This window comes from Triturus cristatus, chromosome 10, assembly GCF_964204655.1.
Source record: "Triturus cristatus chromosome 10, aTriCri1.1, whole genome shotgun sequence".
Lineage (NCBI taxonomy): Eukaryota > Metazoa > Chordata > Amphibia > Caudata > Salamandridae > Triturus > Triturus cristatus.
In genome coordinates, this window is record NC_140593.1 from 526,357,663 (window position 1) to 526,378,049 (window position 20,387).

The 20,387-nt window shown below is 43.0% G+C and overlaps 1 long non-coding RNA gene across 2 annotated transcripts in view; it reads left to right on the forward strand.

Moving 5' to 3' along the window:
* Positions 1-20,387, forward strand: part of LOC146789678 (uncharacterized) — a 70,687-nt gene that overhangs the window by 26,747 nt on the left and 23,553 nt on the right. The window lies entirely within an intron of this gene.

Here is a 20,387-nt window from a genome sequence, read left to right on the forward strand (position 1 = left end):
GTGCTTCAGGTACTACAACATTACTCCCCTGAATCCTGGCTGTAAAGTTTGCACCTTTGTTTGTTGATCAAGAGATACCTGGGCACACTGAATACAAGCTGTGGCCCTAACAAAAGAGCAGTGCGACAGCAGAGCAATACAGGAGTTAGGGAAGGACTTGAGTTTAGGGTACAGGTGCTGTGCCTTTGGTGCCTGTTAGATTGAAGTGAACACAGGGAGAAGACTCACCTCTGGCTGGTTGTACAGCGGCTTCAATTTCCCAAGGACTTCTTTTTGTTAGTAATGTACCCCTTTAGTCATCCCATTTTTGAAGAGGAGCAGCCCTTTACGGTTCCTCACCCTAATTCCTATGGCCCTATGTGGTCCTCCTGGTCCCCTGGAACCAGGATTATTTTTAACTGTATTAATTGATACTCTAGCCCTCATAAAAGGAACACTGGAAAAGCCTCTTGAAAATATTTTTTACATAGAATTGGACTAGATGGTTCTAGGATTTGCTTTCTGTTTGGGATTGAAAAATATTGATTGTTCTGTTTGTAATATTAGCCATTACTCTCTCCTGCTATCAGTATGTTAATTATGACCCAATGCTCTGTTCTCTTTGTACTCCTGCTTATACCTTATGAATGCCCGCTTAATGAAATATTTAGAATGAAAAATGCCCACCTAGCAATTAATTAGGATATTGATGAATTTCTGAGAATAAATGTGCACAATATTTTCAATGTTCCTTCTAGATCATAGGAATGTCTTTAGCTCATGCTAAAAGGACCGTCTGTTAAAAGATTGCAGGAATCGCTGTTAGCATGAGCTTAAATCCATTTTGTTCTTGGCAGCCATTTTAGTTAGTCATGTGCTCGCCATGGGCTTTCTCTCTTTTCCATAGCCTTGCACATGCTCAGAAAGGCCTAGCTGGTAGAATGCACCTGTTCCTAGTATGTAGCTGTCAGGCTATTCTTACTGATGTAAGGAGAAATGTCTCCCCTCCCACTTTGTTGTGCAAGCAAATTTTGTATACCCATATTAGTCAATAAGCATGCTTGTATGTGCCAGGACCTCCCCTTGGTTTTATGCTGACTATGTAACCTATGCATATATAAGGCCCCTGTTCTCTGTACTCCTTAGAAAGCCTCCTACAATGGCCTGAGGGTACTGTGTGACGCAATCTCCCTCATGTGAGGTTATTAAATATGTTTTCTTGATATTACAGCTTCCGTGCCAATCTCTTCTTTGTTGGTTTTAAGGACCAGGTGTATCAGTGAACCCCTTAGAAGGTTTTTATTTCTTCATATGGATCTAATTATCTGCAATGGGGGAAAACGAATGTGGCATTTGTGTCCCTCACCAGTGATCCAGCGAAAGGCCAGGGACCAACACCTCCATTTAAATGAAAAATTCAATGGGCTCATATACACAATCAGATTTCCTGGCTGTTTCGCTGGGGGTCAAGTTTTGTAATTTCACTTCAATCTTTTGATTAGTTAACTCACTTGTAGACACAAAATTATTTGAGAGTTATTCAATGTCTAACTAATCTTCACAGATCAACACTCTTCCTTTAGTCGATGGACCATTAGTTGAGTAGTTGATGGTGATATGAACAATTAACTAACTAACTTACTGATCTTAGTGAAAATAACCACAGACTCTGGGTAAGATCCAATACATTTTATCTAAATCTCAGTCATAAATGAGCACTCATTAATACAAATTCACAGTGGAAACCCCATCAATTTTCATGGGAGAGAAACATTCATTTATCAATATACATTCAATTCACAGACTCATTCAACAAATCAATGCATTAAGAGTGGATAGATGAAGAGACAAAAAGGCATAATAAATCATACATTTGCAAAGGTATGCAAATTTGAGACAGACTAATAGTTACCCAATGATGATAACGGAAAACAAACTCTCAGGCCAAAAAGGGTTGGTGGAGGTCTCCTGATTAAGAATCAGGAGACAAAGACTATAGGACAGGCTCAGGGTAGGGCAATACTCACTAAACTTCTCTACAGACCCGATGCACTGGGGCGCATCCCTCACTTACACTCTCACCCTCCTCGATATTCTTCCATAATCTTCAATCTAACCAGGTTGTCATTCAGGTATGAATCTTCCCAGTCTGTTCTCTCATTTGCTCATCAGCAGCAGCTCTCGCCTCTCTCTCTCTCTCTCTCTCTTAGCAATTTCGACCGGTCTCTCTCTACACACTTTAAGTCTCACTAGTTATAATCTTTATTTCTGCATGTCCCACCCTCAAAAGTTACAAATCTTGATGAAATACGAACTCTGATTGGGCAGGGACAGGGGAGTTGTCATTCATCTCATGCTGTTATATTTAATTTAATATTCATCTTTTGTCTAACAAACCCTTCCCCTTTAGCTCATTCATTATTCTGTCTTATTTCCTTTCCCATTTATCTAATGTTGCAAATCAAAATAATATTCTGAATGCAGTTCCACAGTTGAGAAGAGGTTTCACGTGTTTTTTTGTCCTTGGCTCTTGGCAGCCTGTCAGCAACACGGTCAGCGGGTTTCTGCGCATGCGTAGCTTGCTTCCATTCCGCCGCCATCTTTTTCTCTTGCATGTACAAACAGGTCCAAACATACACTATTAATAAAGGAATCATAAACAGATGTTAATATCTGAAATGTGTGATTTTCACTGTTCACTACCCACTTCTACTCTATCCCATGTTATTATCTCTTTCGTTAAGCAAAAGCATTAGCTGCAATAGCTCTCTTTAAATTCAGGCAAGCATATGCCGGGCATGCGGTGCCTCAAGGCCTAATGTTAGTAACTCTTGCGCATGCGTGAGAGTTTTTCCCTCTCAAAATGGGTTAGTCACGTTTTCCAGTTTAAAGCGGGTTTTAGTCGCGTTGCATTTTATTTTCATTAATAAAGCACGCGTAAATCTCTTTTCCCACATGTAAATGTTGTGCGTGTGTATTAATTTCATTTTCTTTACTATTTCTTAAAATGAGTACTGTTAATGAGGGATTTCACTGAACAAATTTTGTTTTTTTTTAATCCTTCCTCCATCACCAGGGCTTATAAAACATATTTCATATTTTCCCTGCTCATAACTGCATGGTACTCTATGCCTGGGAAACCTGGAGGAGGCCTTAGTGGTGACCTATGTGTAAAAATAACGTAGATTACTATTTTGGAAGTATCTTTAATTCCAAAGTCGAATTTGCATATAATCTAACTTTAAAGACAGTCTGCAAAGCAGGGCTGCCTTTAAAATGACAGCAGGCAACATAGCAGTACACACTTCAGGAAATCTACTTTGGCTCTAAACATCCAAGGCTTATTATATGCTAGGGACTTAAAGGTCGTTTGAATCTTACAGGGGTCTGTCATTGCCAATTGTAATTGAACCTAACCACCATATACCTTTAAAGCAGAGTACTGGCCCTGGGTCAGGTAAGCAGAGCCCAGGGCACAATCAGAGTCAGTTACTACCAGTATCAAGCAGAAAATGGGGGTGATCAGGACCAAAAGGATGACTTTATCACATAGGGGTTGTGATTCAGTGAGGGTATATGTCTGCTGAAGTGAAGACTGGCAGGTAGCAAGTACTGTGAGAGGGCATAAAGGCCATGAGCTTTGAAAAGAATATGGAAGTCTTATGCTCAATTCTTGGTATTTTGGGATACACCTAAGCACTGTTTATTCAGAGGGAGTAGGTTTGTTGAGGTACTGAAGCAGCATTTATCTACATGGTCAGAGTAGATTTCGAGGATAGATTTCTCAAAAGGTCGAAAGTCACAAAGGTTGTTGCAGCACAGTCAGGAGAGGTGATGGCACACAGGGAGCAAGCACTGATTTCTCAGATAATCAGATGCTCACAGCTCACAGAAAGAGGCAGTGGAGTACTCATCGTTTGTAATTGTAGCTCACAAGTTTGATATGCGCTGATTATTCAAAGGACTAGGGATCCGTTGTTCACAATATTAACATCAATTGCTCATATGACTTCATGATATCTTATTCGACTTTTAAAAAAAATATTTGCATATTTATTTGTATTCATCCTGAATTACGTGTCATGTTATTTTTTTCAGGGATGATGTGTCTTGTTCAACCAATTTTGGGGTCTGTGATGTGGATTTTACATGTTTAAGTCATGCTGCATATAGTAAAACCCCTCATAAGAATCTAACTGCCAAAAGCCAGATACATTTGGACGTTACATTTTTCTATTTCTATTCAAGTTAAATTTCACTGCATGTGAAGTAATGCATCTTGCGCACCAGACTCAAACATGTCACTGCTGACCTGACAATGTGAAATATCTAGTCTGTTATGTGACTTGATCACCTGACATCAATATTTTGTTATGTGTGACTATCACAGAGAGTCATTAGCATGAATAACGGATCAAAAACCCTGTTATTGCTATGACATAGGAAAACTGGGAGACAAAAGTTGTTTCTCACTGTTGAAAACTGATAAATCAGTTCCTGGCCATCCTGACATGGCTCTCAGAGCCTGTCAGCCTTGGATGGATAGCAGAGAGCACCACAGCTTTGAGCGGCAAGGGAAAGGAAAGCTCTAGAGAGAAGTGATGTAGGGTAGCCAGAGCGAAAACAACAATTGATGGACAGAATGCAGAACAATGTCATACATTCACCCCAGTACAAAGATCTGGGCCTAAATCGATCGTTTTTTTGCTCACCATGCCATTCCAGTTTGGACCCAGCCATATGCAAATCAGTCTTGACTCTGTGCTCAATGGGAACAGTCCAAGCCGAACTGCCAGGACAGGTCCTCTGTGGTAAATAATTTAATTACCGGAACTTAATTTGATGCGGAAAATTAACAAGAATAGCTCAGTAAAATAAGAGGCAGAATCCGTGGTATTAGAGGTTCGGAACGGGCTTTATTCCTATACAAAGGAACATAATTCGAATTATGGGCCTTCTATTCCATCACCACGAAAGTTCAGGAAGGAAGGAACAATACATTATTGACAAGTAATCATTTTTATAGAAGAGGCATTACAGTGAAACAGATGCAGGAGGCGTAACAGTTGATAACAGAGATAAAACATACATGCGTAACTAAAATGGGTGTAACTAGGCGTAACTAAAGAACGTCATTAGGTTTGATGTCACAAATGGGTGGTTCCATGAAAGAATTTCGCAATGTCAGCAAAAATACTTGGCAGAGATGCGCGCGCGGCAGCATGACGTGTGATTTGACGTGCAACTAGGGGGAGAGAGGGACTTGACATTTAGCTCTACATGTGGAGACAGAAGTCTGGGGTTATGTCAACCTAATCCCAAATCATATCTAATATCCTATGTTTAAAGAACTGTGTTATCCACAAAGAGAGGTCTCTTAGGATAGAATCTTATTCTATACTGACTATACTGACTGTTAGTGCGTGTACAAGCGTCTAAGTGTCTACACTAGATGCGAGAGGGTAGGAATATTCCATGGTAACAGGGCTATGAATTACTTGCATGAGGGCAGCGAGGCCTGGCCCTTTGCGCGGTAGCTGGAGGAATGTTTACCTAAACTACTAGACAGGAATGCATCGGATGAGGAGCGGAGCAGAGCAGATAATCTTGAAGGTGAAATACAGTTTTTGGCAGGCAGACAGGCCGAGTCAGGCACCGTTAGCCGCGCAGGGAGTAAGACATAGTTCATGGTCACAGATGCGAGCTCAGACTGGAGCTTTCAGAGGCAGAAGGCAGGAAAAGGCTTAATGGCAGAATCAGGGCCTACTCGCCTGGACTGTAAAATGGGATAAATGGACCATATAAAGCCGGTGGCCTTTCATACTTAGGAATAGAATATCCGGCCCATTCATGGCGGATCTGAAAGAGGACATGTTGACGGTGGACGCACATGTGTTTGCGTCTTCATAACTGGAACTGGAGGGAACATACATGTACTTGTGACTTATACATGAAACCGTTGGGGTCCAAGATAGGGGACATAACCGACCATAAAAATCCATATTTCCACATTCCCTCCTTGTCCCCTACTTGCCCTTAGGAAATATCAATCTTCATCAATCCGTCGATCTGTTCATATAGCATCATTTGTTCTTTCTTCTTCCGGGATCTCGAATGAAAACTTGGATGTGGGATACACGAGGTGGCACACAGACCACAAATCGCTGGCCCACATTGTAGACATAAGCAGCAACTGAATAGTATGAGAAAGCCAATACCTAGGAAGGAGAGCATTCTCCATCCCCAGGCTGACAACACGCCCCAGAACCAACCGGACCAAGTCCAGGTGCCTGGACTCTGGTGTATCTGGCTTACAATCTTATGAAGGCGGGTTATGGCTCTATATACTGACGGCGAATTTTCTGGTATGAAAATGCAACAACTTGATCCGATGACCCTACAAGCTCCGCCCCTATCGGCCAGGATGACGTCAAGGACAAGACGATTTTGAAGCACAACAATCCGCATAGCAGACTGCTCTTCTGTTAAATTGCCTAAGGCGGAAATAGTTTCGTTCACTACTGCTTCAAGGGTTCTGGTTAATCTACGTATCAGTTTACTATTAGTGACTGTACCTATATAAGGAAAGAAACCTTTATTGAAATCTGTGTATTTTTCCCATGCTGTTTCAGTGTAATCGACGATTGGGAGATCTCTCTGCTGTCTATTGTGTACTAAATGGGTATTTCTGTGATAATCAGGAGGAGCTAGGAAAACAGGTGGTAGGAGGAATGCTATATAACAGGTACCATCCCAATCTAGAGGTAGGCGTATATATGCGGTCTGGCCACATATAAAGTAGGAATGACGAGAAGCTCTAAATGTAGACTTGCCTTGATCACTGAATTTTATCACAGTGGTGCATTTACTATGGCCCATGTGTATGGAGCCATTCTTTCTTATACATAGTTCCCCTTTTACTGGGAATACGGACATTGCGGACAAGATTGGTGTAGCTTCAGATTCAACGTTCAGGATCATGAGGTTAAGTGTAAAATTACCTAATCCGTATACTTCATTTTCTAGATCAGTTCCTGTTCTTTTGGGAAGTCCCTCCTTGTTAGGGTAGCAGACTTTAAGCAAAACTAAGTTCAGGTTTCCCCATACCCAGTTGTCTTGATAAACTGCGGAATTCGAATCTAGGGAATTGATCAAACTAAACCATGCTCCACAGGAGCCATTGTGTGTGAACGGATAGGGAAAGAGGGGCAAAACTCCCTTATAGTTCTGATAGGGAGGGAGTCGGCCACATATCCAACAATTTGTAGCATTGCTAGTCTGATGGGAATGATGTAACATACTAATAAAAGTGTTATTGCGCAGCGCAAATCTATATGACAACTCATGCGGAGGAAATTCACTAAAAGAATGTTCTGCAGTTATATTATAAGCATGCTTAGGAATAGGGTAATACATGTGCAATAGGATGCTGACAATGATGATCAAAAGACTTAGAAAAAACAAAATTAATAATGTTACTGTACAATGACTACGAAATGATTTACAATACGCTTGCTTTTTGAGCAGCATTTGATTATTTCTTTCTCTATTCCGGTCCAGAGGATACATGTCAGAGACAAATTCAACCGATTCACCTTGGAGAGGACTTAAACAATCAAATTGTCTGACTGACTGGACCTCAATTTTAGTCTATATAGTTCTGAGTTCGATTGCTCAACCAAAGGGAGCTTTGAGTCTGTCTTTGAGGAAATACAAGGTTTAGTCTCTATATTGGATGGTAGTCCATAAAATTTCTTGATATGACTCGAGTGCAACCATCCTTTTCTTCCCTCGATTTTCACGGCTGTCCTCGTGGTGAGTAGTACAAGTTGAGGCGATTTCCACCTAGGATCCAGCTGAGTCTTCCGGTCAAAATTCCGCACTAACACCAGGTCCCCGGGAACTACGTCATGGGGTTTCACCTCGGTGTTGTCGGGAAAGGCTGCAGCTACCTGTGAACGACAAGATTGTAGTGCAGACATCAAGGAAGCCAGGTAATCTGTCAGCATATTACAGTCAACGTCAGTTATTTTACGAGGTATAGGCGTCCCCCACATATTTGGTGGTCTACCGAAGATCACCTCATACGGGGATAGCCCTGTTCGAGAATGTGCTACCATTCTCATGTAAAAGAGCGCAACTGGTAAGGCTACTATCCAATCGACTCCTTTTTCTCTACATATTTTGGACAATCTAATTTTCAAAGTTTGATTATGGCGTTCTACGAGACCTGCTGCCTCGGGATGTCGGACACAGTGAAATTTCCATTGATATCCTAATAGAAGGGAAACGTGTTTCATTAGTTCGGATGAGAACGGCTGGCCGTTATCTGAATAGACAACACGTGGTAAACCGTACCGTGGGAAGAATTCTCGGACTAACTGTTTGGCAGTAGTCGGGGCAGTGTAATCTGAAACCGGGTATGCTTCTGTCCAACGGGAAAGAGCACAGACAACTACGAGAACATATTTGAATCCTCGACATCGTTCCATCTGGATATAATCCATCTGGAGGACTTCAAAAGCATGATTAGGAGGTTGAAATCCACCCTGTTCTACGGGGATGCTTTTACCTGGATTAAACTGACAACATATCATACAGGTACGAACTTTTTGTTTAGCTGCGGCTCGCAAGTGTTTGTTAAACCAAATGTGTTGAATGCTGTCTAGCATAGCTTTTTCTCCTAGGTGCGCTGGACTATGTATTGTATTAATGATAACTTGAACCATAGAGTCGGGAAGAAACCATATAGATTTTTCCTTCGTCATCCATCCCTGATCTGTTTGGATCCCTCCTAATTCAGTCCATTTCTTTATTTCTTCTGGTGTAGCGTGTGTCTGTATGTCAATTACGTCAAGAGTGGGATCCTTAACTGTCATGCAATGTGTTGGTGTCGGAACTATTGTCTTTGTCATGTCAGTTGCGTGAGTCTGATTCTGAGCAGTCTGTTTAGCTGTTCTGTCAGCTAGGTCATTACCCTGAGAAATGATATCAGTAACTTTCGTATGAGCTTTACATTTCATAATTGATATTGCAGTAGGTAGATGTATTGCATCTAATAAGGCATGAATGAGGGGTCCGTGCTGAATGTGGGCACCGTGAGAAGTTAAATAACCTCTCTCTCGCCACAGCACGCCGAAGTCATGTACAACTCCGAATGCATAACGTGAATCAGTGTATATGTTGACTTTCTTATTTGTGGCTTGAATACAGGCTTGTGTCAGAGCGATGAGCTCTGCTGCTTGAGCTGACAAGGTATTTATGCAATATGTTTCAATGACTTCAGTGTCTGTTGTAACTGCATACGCGGCCACTAGCTCTCCTGTACTTGTTCTCATACATGAACCATCTACATACAACGTCAGGTCTGGATCTGATAATGGGACGTCTGTTAAGTCTTGTCTGGGTTTCGTCGTGATAGTAATAACTTCAATACAATCATGTGCTAGTGGGTCTGTTCCGTTTACTGGCAAAAGTGTGGCAGGATTCAATGTACTACAACGTCTGATTTCTATGTGTGGCTGAAACAATGTTAATTCGTAACCGGTAAGTCTTGCTATAGTCAAGTGTTGTGTTTGCGTTCGGTTCACAAGAACCTCTACTGCGTGTGGTACTTGTACTGTCAATGGATGTCCTAATACTATGGCATCGCTTTGTCTGATTGCTAAAGCTGTCGCTGCCACTGATTTCAGGCACGCAGGCAGAGCCTGAGCTACTGGATCTAATGTACTAGAGAAATAAGCACATGGTTTGTGTGATCCTGCTTGTTCCTGTGTGAGTACTGACAAGGCAGTACCTTCGCGTTCTGTAACAAAGAGCGTAAAATGTTTATTGTAACATGGTGTTGCTAAAACAGGTGCTTGACATAAAGCTTTCTTTAGGTTTTCAAAAGCTTGTGTATGTTCCTGAGTCCAAGGGAGGACAGTCGATGTGGCCGCCTCCTGTGTTGTCAACTGAATGAGTGGTTTTGCTAGAAATGCATACTGAGGGATCCACTGCCTACAATATGAAGTGAGGCCTATAAAAGCCCGTACCTCCTTTTGTGTCTTGGGTATCGGCATGTTAGCAATTAACTGGATGCGATCGGGTGTAAGCTGCCTTCCCTCCTTGGACAGCGAGTGCCCAAGGTAAACAACTCGCTGGACACAGAATTGCAGCTTAGAAGGGGACACCTTGTGCCCCTTTTCGGCCAAAAATTGTAAAACCGTCAGTGAGGCTTTTTCACATTCAGGTTCGCTTCTAGCGGTGATCAGCAGATCATCGACATATTGAAGCAGGGCAGTGTTGACTGGCATGTGGATACTGTCAAGTTCTCGTTTCAGTGCTTGGCTATAGATGCTGGGGCTTTCTGTGAATCCTTGAGGTGCGCGTGTGAACTTAAAGCTTCGTCCATTTAAACTAAATCCGAACAAGTATTGGCTTTCCGGATCTATTGGGACGCTGAAAAAGGCATTCTTGAGATCAATTACAGAAAAGAATGTTGCTTCTGAATCAATAGCTGTGAGTAATGAAGAGATATCTGGGACCACAGGGTACTGTGGTACAATACATTTATTTAATTCGCGCAGATCAATAACCAATCGATATACTGGCGGGGCTTTTGGATCAGTTCGTTTAAGAATCGGAATTATCGGGGAATTACATACATTGGAGTCGGTTTCCACAACCACTCCTTGGGTAATAAGCTCGTCAATGATTTGCAGTAAAGCCACTACAGCATCTGGGGGTAACTTGTATTGTCGCATTCGTGGTAGTACCACTCCTGTCTTTAGTGTGACTCGATATGGTGTAATGTTCATGCAACCAACATCTGTAGGGCCTTGTGCCCATAAATGTGTGGGTAAAGTCTGGAGTCGGTGATCCATGTCTCGGGACACATAGTGCCCTTTGAAATCACGTAAAAACAATCTTACTCCTTCCGGAGAACAACATATTATAGCTCCTAGAGCTTTCAATGTTTTTATACCTAACAGGTTTTCTGGACATGATTTAGTAAGTAATAAATCTGTAGTTCGTGTCAAGGGACCAATCGTAAGGGGAAGAGGCTGTGATACTTCGTTAATGATAGGTTTTCCTGAAAAACCAAGGGAAATGTTCTGTGAGCCTGAGAGGGGTGCCCCTGGAACTTCACTACGTTTTATTGTTGTTCGGCTTGCCCCTGTATCAAGTAAAAATTTTCTATCTTGGCCTAATAGTTCACTGTGTACATAAGGTCCTTCTTGATCTACAGGGACCTCGATAAGGGGTAAGCCAACTTCCCTCTCTAGGCTGTTTCATGAGTATCGTTGATAATCAGGATAGTCATACTGTGCGGTCTGGTACATCTGTTGTGTGGTTGTTTGTGTGGCAGCAATAGGCTGCGGTGGTGGAGCTGGCATGGACTGTTGTGGAGCTGGCATGGACTGTGCATGCTGCGGGGCTCCTTGTTGGTTCTGATCCTGTCTAGGTGGCCGTGGTCTTTCTTTTGTAATACCTATGGCGATATTATGTTTTAAGACTGGACAATCGTGTATATAATGACCTGACTGTTTACAATAGTTGCATGTCCCTTTTACAGACCCTGCTGAATCACTGGACTGTGTCATACCCTTTTTATGACCGTCAGCTGGAACTGTCTGGGAAACTAGCATTTTCATTTTCGTGTCCTTCATGCGTCTTTGTTCATGTTCTTGTTCCTCTCTAATTCTATTGTGGTGGTACTGTAGCATTTGTAACATTTGTGACGGGGTGTTACCTTGCCAGGTACTCTCGAATTTCAATACTCTATTCTTAACTTGGGGCAAGGAATTTTCAACTAATTTTGTCACAAACAGATGTGGATACGATTCGCTACTTGCTTTTATTCCACTATTTATACCAAAACATTTTTCGAATCGGGCATAGAAATCACTAGTGTCTTCATCTTGCTTTTGTTTACAGGCTGAGATTGCACCCCAGTCTTCCTTTTTCGTAGTTAATAAACGTGGCAGTACCTGTACTAATAAACCTGGTAGTATTTTGGTCTTTTCCCCAAGCCCTAAACCTGGACCTCGAGCTGTTTCTTCGTTTTCTAATGCTGTCCAATCTATCTTTTGGTCTCCCACCTCCCAATCCTTTTCTTTGAGTTTTTCGTAAATGCCCGCAGGCATTAATACCTTTAATATTTTCATAATGTCGGGATAGGTATACTCTCCCATGAGCAACATATCTTTAATTTCACGGTGGAAACCCGCTGGGTCTTTGTCATGACTGGGTACCACTTTCTTCATTTCTAATAGTTCCATTTTAGATATGGGTGTGTATACAAACACACGTTTAAACTGATTGTCATCACCTTTTATCGGGTGGACTTCGCGTAAGGGATTCTGTCTATCCATATAATACGTCGTTCTTTCCTTGATGGGCAGTGAGACATGTTCGGGGCATACAAAAAGAATGTACTGCTTTCTGGATTCTAGTATTTCTCTAATTAACTCAGTACCTGAACCTCTCCATTTATTCGTGAGTAATTCAGTCAATATATCAGGTAAGGGACCAGGATCGGAGTGTTGGCTTTTATATAATATAAGGAGTTGTTGAATCATGTAGATACCAGCTAAACGCTGTTCATCTGGGGTGAGGTTCAAAAACGTGTGCGCTAGTGTATCATCACTATATTTTCCGGGACTGTCAACCCAGTGAACGGCTGACCTGGCTAATTCTTGTTCGTCCATAGAATCTAGTATATGATAACCCCTTCGTTCTCGAAGTAATTTGTCAGCGGCTTGAAACGAATGTTCGGGGGACCTTATATTTATTATAGGGGTTTGGAAATCTCTGTTATTAACTGGACGTATCGGACGTATCGGATCAGTAAAGCATCTAGTATTATTACAAGATCTTTCTCTACCTACATAGGCCATAGTTTCTAACTGTCCTGTGGGCAGTTCTAATTCTTCCTCCTCCTCGTTTTGTTCAAGCTGGTCTACCACTAATCTTTCTTCGTGTATTCGTTCTACTTCTTTGCGGATCTTTCGGCACATAGCTACTATACTTAATAGTTTATTATGTCTCCCCTCTGATATATTCCGACTCCATGTGGTAAGAATTCGCATTTCTTCCGGATTTACCCCTGGTCGGTCTTGATTTCTGATCACACAATTTATGAGGAAACGTAACAGTTCCCCCTGTATCTCCACTTTCTGGTACTCCATGGCTCTATTAATACTTTCAGAATCTCGTCCTGACTGGACAAAGTGATATATATTTTCTAAATGTGTAGTCATTCCTGGTAGCCTCCCTAAATATATTGCAGCTCGTCGGATACGTAATGATGCCAGCAGCATTTCGTCCTCTTTGCCGGGCACAGGGTCATATCTACAATCTACTAGAAGTTCCTTAAGCATGTCGGGAGTTACTAGTTTGGGCGTACGTTGGTGGGCTAATTCTTGAAAGGAAAGTTTATTTACTCTGGGTGGCGTGGAAAAAATGTTTGTTGTACCTCCTGTAGCACCGCCTGGGGTGCTGGATGTGAAAGGATTCGTTGAACGTGATATAGCAACCATAGGTGTGGGTACAGCTGTAGAAACAGATGTGCTTGCCGGAACTTGTGTCGGAGTTTGTTGTTGCGGAGGTACAGACGGAGGGTCTTGGCGTTGAACCCCCTCGGCAGGCGGTCTATGTGGTGCAGTATTAGCATACTCGGGAGCTGCGTCGTCTAAATAAGAGGAAAGGAAAACATCTTCTGCGGTTCTGGGATGCCCTTTGGGATGTGCTTTTATCGGAAACAATGGAGGTGGCAAGTCTTTTGGTATCTCCGGAGTAGCCTTAGGTAACCCTTCGGCCAGAAGAGGATACATACCATTCATAAGGGCATTTCTTTGTCTGTCTACTTGTTCTGCTTTTGCTCGGGTACCTTCTTCAATTAATAGATTTTCTCGGACTTTATTTGAATTCTCCTTACTCTTCTCTTCCTGTCTGCGTGCTTTTTCTGTACGTCTATACGATTCTTTACGCCATAATTCAATGGCATCTTTCTGTGATTGTCTAGCTTTCTTTTTCCATAATTCTTCCTCCACTTTCATGATGCAATCTGCATCCCAGGTCCCAGCTGCGGGCCACCTCTGACTTTCTGGCAATTCCTTGGTGTAGTCTACCCATAAATCAAGAAATAATATGGCGTCTAGGCCATGTTTATGATACATGAAGTACCCTGGAGTGTCCCTAGGAGGAATGGGAACAGCTTCTTCGAGTACCCCTTTTCTAGTTTTGATCTGTCTTAATTTCGAAAAGAGCGGCATATTGAGAACTGATCTGAGACCTAATTTTGAACACGTTTAATACAACAAAACACAATAATGAACAGTCATTCATACCACAATATGCAGAACGTATTTAAAACATTTAACATTTAACATTTGATGAACAACAATGATGGCCATTTAGGGAACTAGTCACTAAGCATAATACTCGGCACTAACTAGGTAATTCTGAATTATATACTAGACATACTTGATATACTGCTAAACAGTACAGATACACTGCTGAAACAGTGCAGACCGGATTTGTGTACCCAAACCCGTCTTGACCGGCACAACCTATGTGCACGTCAGAACGCCTCCCCGACAATGGTACTCACCGGGTAGCTCGGAACGGAAGGCCTCGGAACTGAACTGAACTGGACTTGGACCGGACTGGACTCGACTCGATACTTCGGAACTTCGGAACTTCGGAACTTGGTGGGCCTCTGTATACCTCGGATCTTGCTCTCTCAGCTAGGCTCTGGTCGGGATACTTCGCACTTCTCACCGCCTCGTCTGGGTGTTGATCGCAGCCTCAGTGTCCCTGTTCGGGCGCCATATATGTGGTAAATAATTTAATTACCGGAACTTAATTTGATGCGGAAAATTAACAAGAATAGCTCAGTAAAATAAGAGGCAGAATCCGTGGTATTAGAGGTTCGGAACGGGCTTTATTCCTATACAAAGGAACATAATTCGAATTATGGGCCTTCTATTCCATCACCACGAAAGTTCAGGAAGGAAGGAACAATACATTATTGACAAGTAATCATTTTTATAGAAGAGGCATTACAGTGAAACAGATGCAGGAGGCGTAACAGTTGATAACAGAGATAAAACATACATGCGTAACTAAAATGGGTGTAACTAGGCGTAACTAAAGAACGTCATTAGGTTTGATGTCACAAATGGGTGGTTCCATGAAAGAATTTCGCAATGTCAGCAAAAATACTTGGCAGAGATGCGCGCGCGGCAGCATGACGTGTGATTTGACGTGCAACTAGGGGGAGAGAGGGACTTGACATTTAGCTCTACATGTGGAGACAGAAGTCTGGGGTTATGTCAACCTAATCCCAAATCATATCTAATATCCTATGTTTAAAGAACTGTGTTATCCACAAAGAGAGGTCTCTTAGGATAGAATCTTATTCTCTACTGACTATACTGACTGTTAGTGCGTGTACAAGCGTCTAAGTGTCTACACTAGATGCGAGAGGGTAGGAATATTCCATGGTAACAGGGCTATGAATTACTTGCATGAGGGCAGCGAGGCCTGGCCCTTTGCGCGGTAGCTGGAGGAATGTTTACCTAAACTACTAGACAGGAATGCATCGGATGAGGAGCGGAGCAGAGCAGATAATCTTGAAGGTGAAATACAGTTTTTGGCAGGCAGACAGGCCGAGTCAGGCACCGTTAGCCGCGCAGGGAGTAAGACATAGTTCATGGTCACAGATGCGAGCTCAGACTGGAGCTTTCAGAGGCAGAAGGCAGGAAAAGGCTTAATGGCAGAATCAGGGCCTACTCGCCTGGACTGTAAAATGGGATAAATGGACCATATAAAGCCGGTGGCCTTTCATACTTAGGAATAGAATATCCGGCCCATTCATGGCGGATCTGAAAGAGGACATGTTGACGGTGGACGCACATGTGTTTGCGTCTTCATAACTGGAACTGGAGGGAACATACATGTACTTGTGACTTATACATGAAACCGTTGGGGTCCAAGATAGGGGACATAACCGACCATAAAAATCCATATTTCCACACCTCCCTGGACTGGAAACAAGCATCCTAGGACCGGTTTCGGGCTTTCTGCACTCATCAGCCAGGATAGCTTGACTCCAGTGGCATGGAGAACACGGGACCCACATCTGGACATACCCTTCCCACTCAGGGTGACAAAAGCAAAAAGAACAATTGATGTACAGAATGCAGAACAATGTCATACATTCACCCCAGTAAAAGATCTAGGCCTAAATCCATTGTTTTTTTGCTCACCATGCCATTCCAGTTTGGACCCAGCCATATGCAAATCAGTCTTGACCCTGCGCCCAATGGGAACAGTCCAGGCCGAACTGCCAGGACAGGTCCTCCCTGGACTGGAAACAAGCATCCTAGGACCACCGGTTTCGGGCTTTCTGCACTCATCAGCAGGATAGCTTGACTCCAGTGGCATGGAGAGCACGGGACCTACGTTTGGGCTTAACCGTCCCACTCAGGGTGACAAATGCAAAAACAACAATTGATGGACAGAATGCAGAACAATGTCATAAATGTACCCCAGTACAAAGATCTGGGACCCTATGTGGTTCAACTTAAACTTGAAGAACTGTAAAGTGTACTTTACAGCTAAATCATTTTCGGTAAAATATACAATTGATGATGGCACTTTGCGGCAATAACTTTCTGTTGCAAGGGTCACATGAAGTTCCTATGGTCTTGTTTTGTGAAAGAGTGTTATGTTAAAATGGCTGATTGAAGCATCATTAGCGAGAATCATTTGAAAAGGTCTAGGAAAGAGATAACTGAACACTCTGCCTAATTGTCCCTCATGCCACAAAGAATGGAATAATTCTGAGGTCAACCATGAGAGTTAATTTTAAATAATTTATTTGCACCTGAGAGACCATCCATGCATGTAGTGATAACTCTGTTTTGGCTCCAATTATAAACAAATAATTTAAACGGACCAAGTGTAAGAAACTGGGTGAGAGGACTCGAAGCACCACTCAAGTAACAAACATAATCCTTGTCTGGGTAAACCTCAAAAATCACTTAGTAAACCTGTGCTTACCCTCTTGCACCTTGTCACAAGACCACTTATTCTTAAAATAGTGTTAATGTGTATAGTACTTACGCGGCACTCAAGCAAACTAATAAAGTGAAAACACAACACAAGAAAAATCCTAAATCTATGTCGCTAGAGCTTCACTTTGGTAGTCATTGAATTTGAATGTCATACATTCAATGCTGTACCAAGATCTGGGCCTAAATCCATCGTTTTTTTGCTCACCATGCCATTCCAGTTTGGACCCAGCCATATGCAACTCAGCCTTGACCTTGCGCCCAATGGGAACAGTCCAGCCCGTACTACCAGGACAGGTCCTCCTTGGACTGGAAACAAGCATCCTAGGACCGGTTTCGGGCTTTCAGCCCTCATCATCCACGATAGCTTGACTCCAGTTGCATGGAGAGCAAGAGACCCACGTCTGGGCATACCCGTCCCACTCGGGGTGACAAATGCAAAATCAACAATTCATAGACAGAATGCAGTGCGATGTCATACATTCACCCCAGTACAAAGATCTGGGCCTAAATCCATCGTTTTTTTGCTGCTCACCATGCCATTCCATTTTGGACCCAGCCATATGCAGATCAGTCTTGACCCTGCGCCCAGTAGGGACAGTCCAGCTCGAACTGATAGGCCAGGTCCTCCCTGGACTGGAAACAAGCATCCTAAGACCGGTTTCGGGCTTTCAGCCCTCATCAGCTAGGATAGCTTGACACCAGTGGCATGGAGAACACAGGACCCACGTCTGGGCTTAACCGTCCCACTCAGGGTGACAAATGCAAAAACAACAATTGATGGACAGAATGCAGAACAATGTCATAAATGTACCCCAGTACAAAGATCTGGGCCTAAATCCATAGTTTTTTCGCTCACCATGCCATTCCAGTTTGGACACAGCCATGTTCAACTCAGTCTTGATCCTGTCCCCAATTAAAACAATCCATCCTGAACTGCCAGGCCAGGTCCTTCCTTGACTTGAAACAAGCATCCTAGGACCAGTTTCGGGCGTTCAGCCCTCATCAGATATGATAGCTTGACTCCAGTGGCATGGAGAGCACGGGACCCACGTCTGGGCATACCTGTCCCGCTCAGGGTGACAAATGCAAAAACAACAATTGATGAACAGAATGCAGAACAATGTCATACATTCACCCCAGTACAAAGATCTGGGACCCTTTGTGGTTCAACTTAAACATGAAGAACTGTAAAGTGTCCTTTACAGCTAAATAATTTTCGGTAAAATATACAATTGATGATGGCACTTTGCGGCAATAACTTTCTGTTGCAAGGGTCACATGAAATTCCTATGGTCTTGTTTTGTGAAAGAGTGTAATGTTAAAATGGCTGATTGAAGCATCATTAGCGAGAATCATTTGAAAAGGTCTAGGAAAGAGATAACTGAACACTCTGCCTCATTGTCCCTCTTGCCACAAAGAATGGATTAATTCTGAGGTCAACCATGTGAGCTCATTTTAAATAATTTCTTTGCACCTGAGAGACCACCCATGCATGTACTGATAACTCTGTTTTGGCTCCAATTATAAGCAAGTAATTTAAACAGACCAAGTGTAAGAAACTGGGTGAGAGGGGTCGAAGCACCACTCAAGTAACAAACATAATATTTGTCTGGGTAAACCACAAAAGTCACTAAGTAAACCTGTGCTTACCCTCTTGCACCTTGTCACAAGACCACTTATGCTTAACATAGTGTTAATGTGTATAGTACTTATGCAGCACTCACACAAAGTAATAAAGTGGAAACTCAACACACGAGAAATCCCAAATCTATGTCGCTAGAGTTTCACTTTAGTAGTCATTGCAGTCTGCTGCTGATGGTGGTGGTTCTCTTGATTGGGAGTAAATGTTTGATTCATTCAGCATTCCGTCCATCATTTGTTTGCTGAGCACTTTTCGCCGTAAGTGGTATGAGCAAGCTCATACGTGTGTCCCTTGCTGCCTGTGCCACTGGATTCAAGCTAGCCTGTCTGATGAGGGGTGATATCCTGAAACTGGTCCTATGATGGTAGTTTCTGGTCCAGGGAAGCCTTGCTTGACAGTTCGGGCTAGACTATTCCCATGAGGAACAGGACCAAGACAGATTTGCAAATGGCTGGGTCTAAACTAGGGTGGCATGGTGAGCAAAAGAATGATGGATTTAACCCCGATCTCTTGACTGGAGGTGAATGTTTGATTCATTCATCATTCCATCCATCATTTCTTTGCATACCACTTTTTGCCCTAAGTGGGATGGGTATGCCCAGAGGTGGGTCCCTTACTCACTATGCCACTGAATTGAAGCTAGCCTGGCTAATGAGGGGTGATACCAAGAAACCGGTGCCAGGATGCCTGTTTCTGGTCAATAGATGGCCTGGCTTGTCAGTTCGGGCTGGACTGTTCCCATGAGAAGCAGGGTCAAGACTGTTTTGCATATGGATGGATCTAAACTGGGGTGGCATGGTGAGCAAAATAACGATGAATTTAACCCAGGTCTCTTGATTGGGGATCAATCTTGAATTCATGCAATGCAGCATTCAGTCTTTCATTTGTATGTGTGGTGCAGGTTCTTATAGAGGACATGAAGAGCAGGTTCTCGCAGGAGGTTCATGTTGTTGGGTGACATGAGGAGTCCACTCGCAGTCACACATAGGCCGAAAACTTTAGAATCTGCACCTGGGACTTAGAAAAAGTATTTTTAGACAATAAGAAAACACTCTGATGCCAGCCAAGGGTCCAGGACTTGGATGCGCACCTCTTGGGGATCAGAGCTCAATCCAGCAGAGGCCAGCACCAGGACTCAGGCAGGTCCAGTTGGTACTTGTGAGCTTGACATTTGCAGGGAGGCCTCTGGAAGTGCGCCTTGTCCCTGTAGCTCAAATTGGACGTCAGTCAACTGACTCTTTGAGTCATTTCTATGGAACCTAAGCTCAAGTCAAGCAGGTCTAATCTTTCTTCTTCAGATAGCAGGGCAGTACTTCTTCTGAATCTTCCACAGGGCAGGAGTGTTCTGATGAGAGGTTTTGAAGGTGCCACTTTTAATACTCAGTGCCAACCTGCGGGTGAGGGATGTCCCTTTTATCTAAGCTTCACTCTTTCCTGTGTTTGGCTCTAAATAGGCTAGGGTAACGAAGGGGAGACAGGCCTATTTGCGTGCTGTATTTGTTAGCGGCTCAGCAGGAAACCCTTAGGAGCCAGGAAGCTGTCTGCAAGCCCAAAGGCTACACTTTGAAGCTCAGAAAGACTGAATACAACCTTCCAGGACATCTTGGTCAGGAGATGAACACTCACACCACACTCAGGGCTCTTTTGTCCCCATGTCTGGAAGTACTACACAAAACTCTACAGGACAGACATTCACAGTC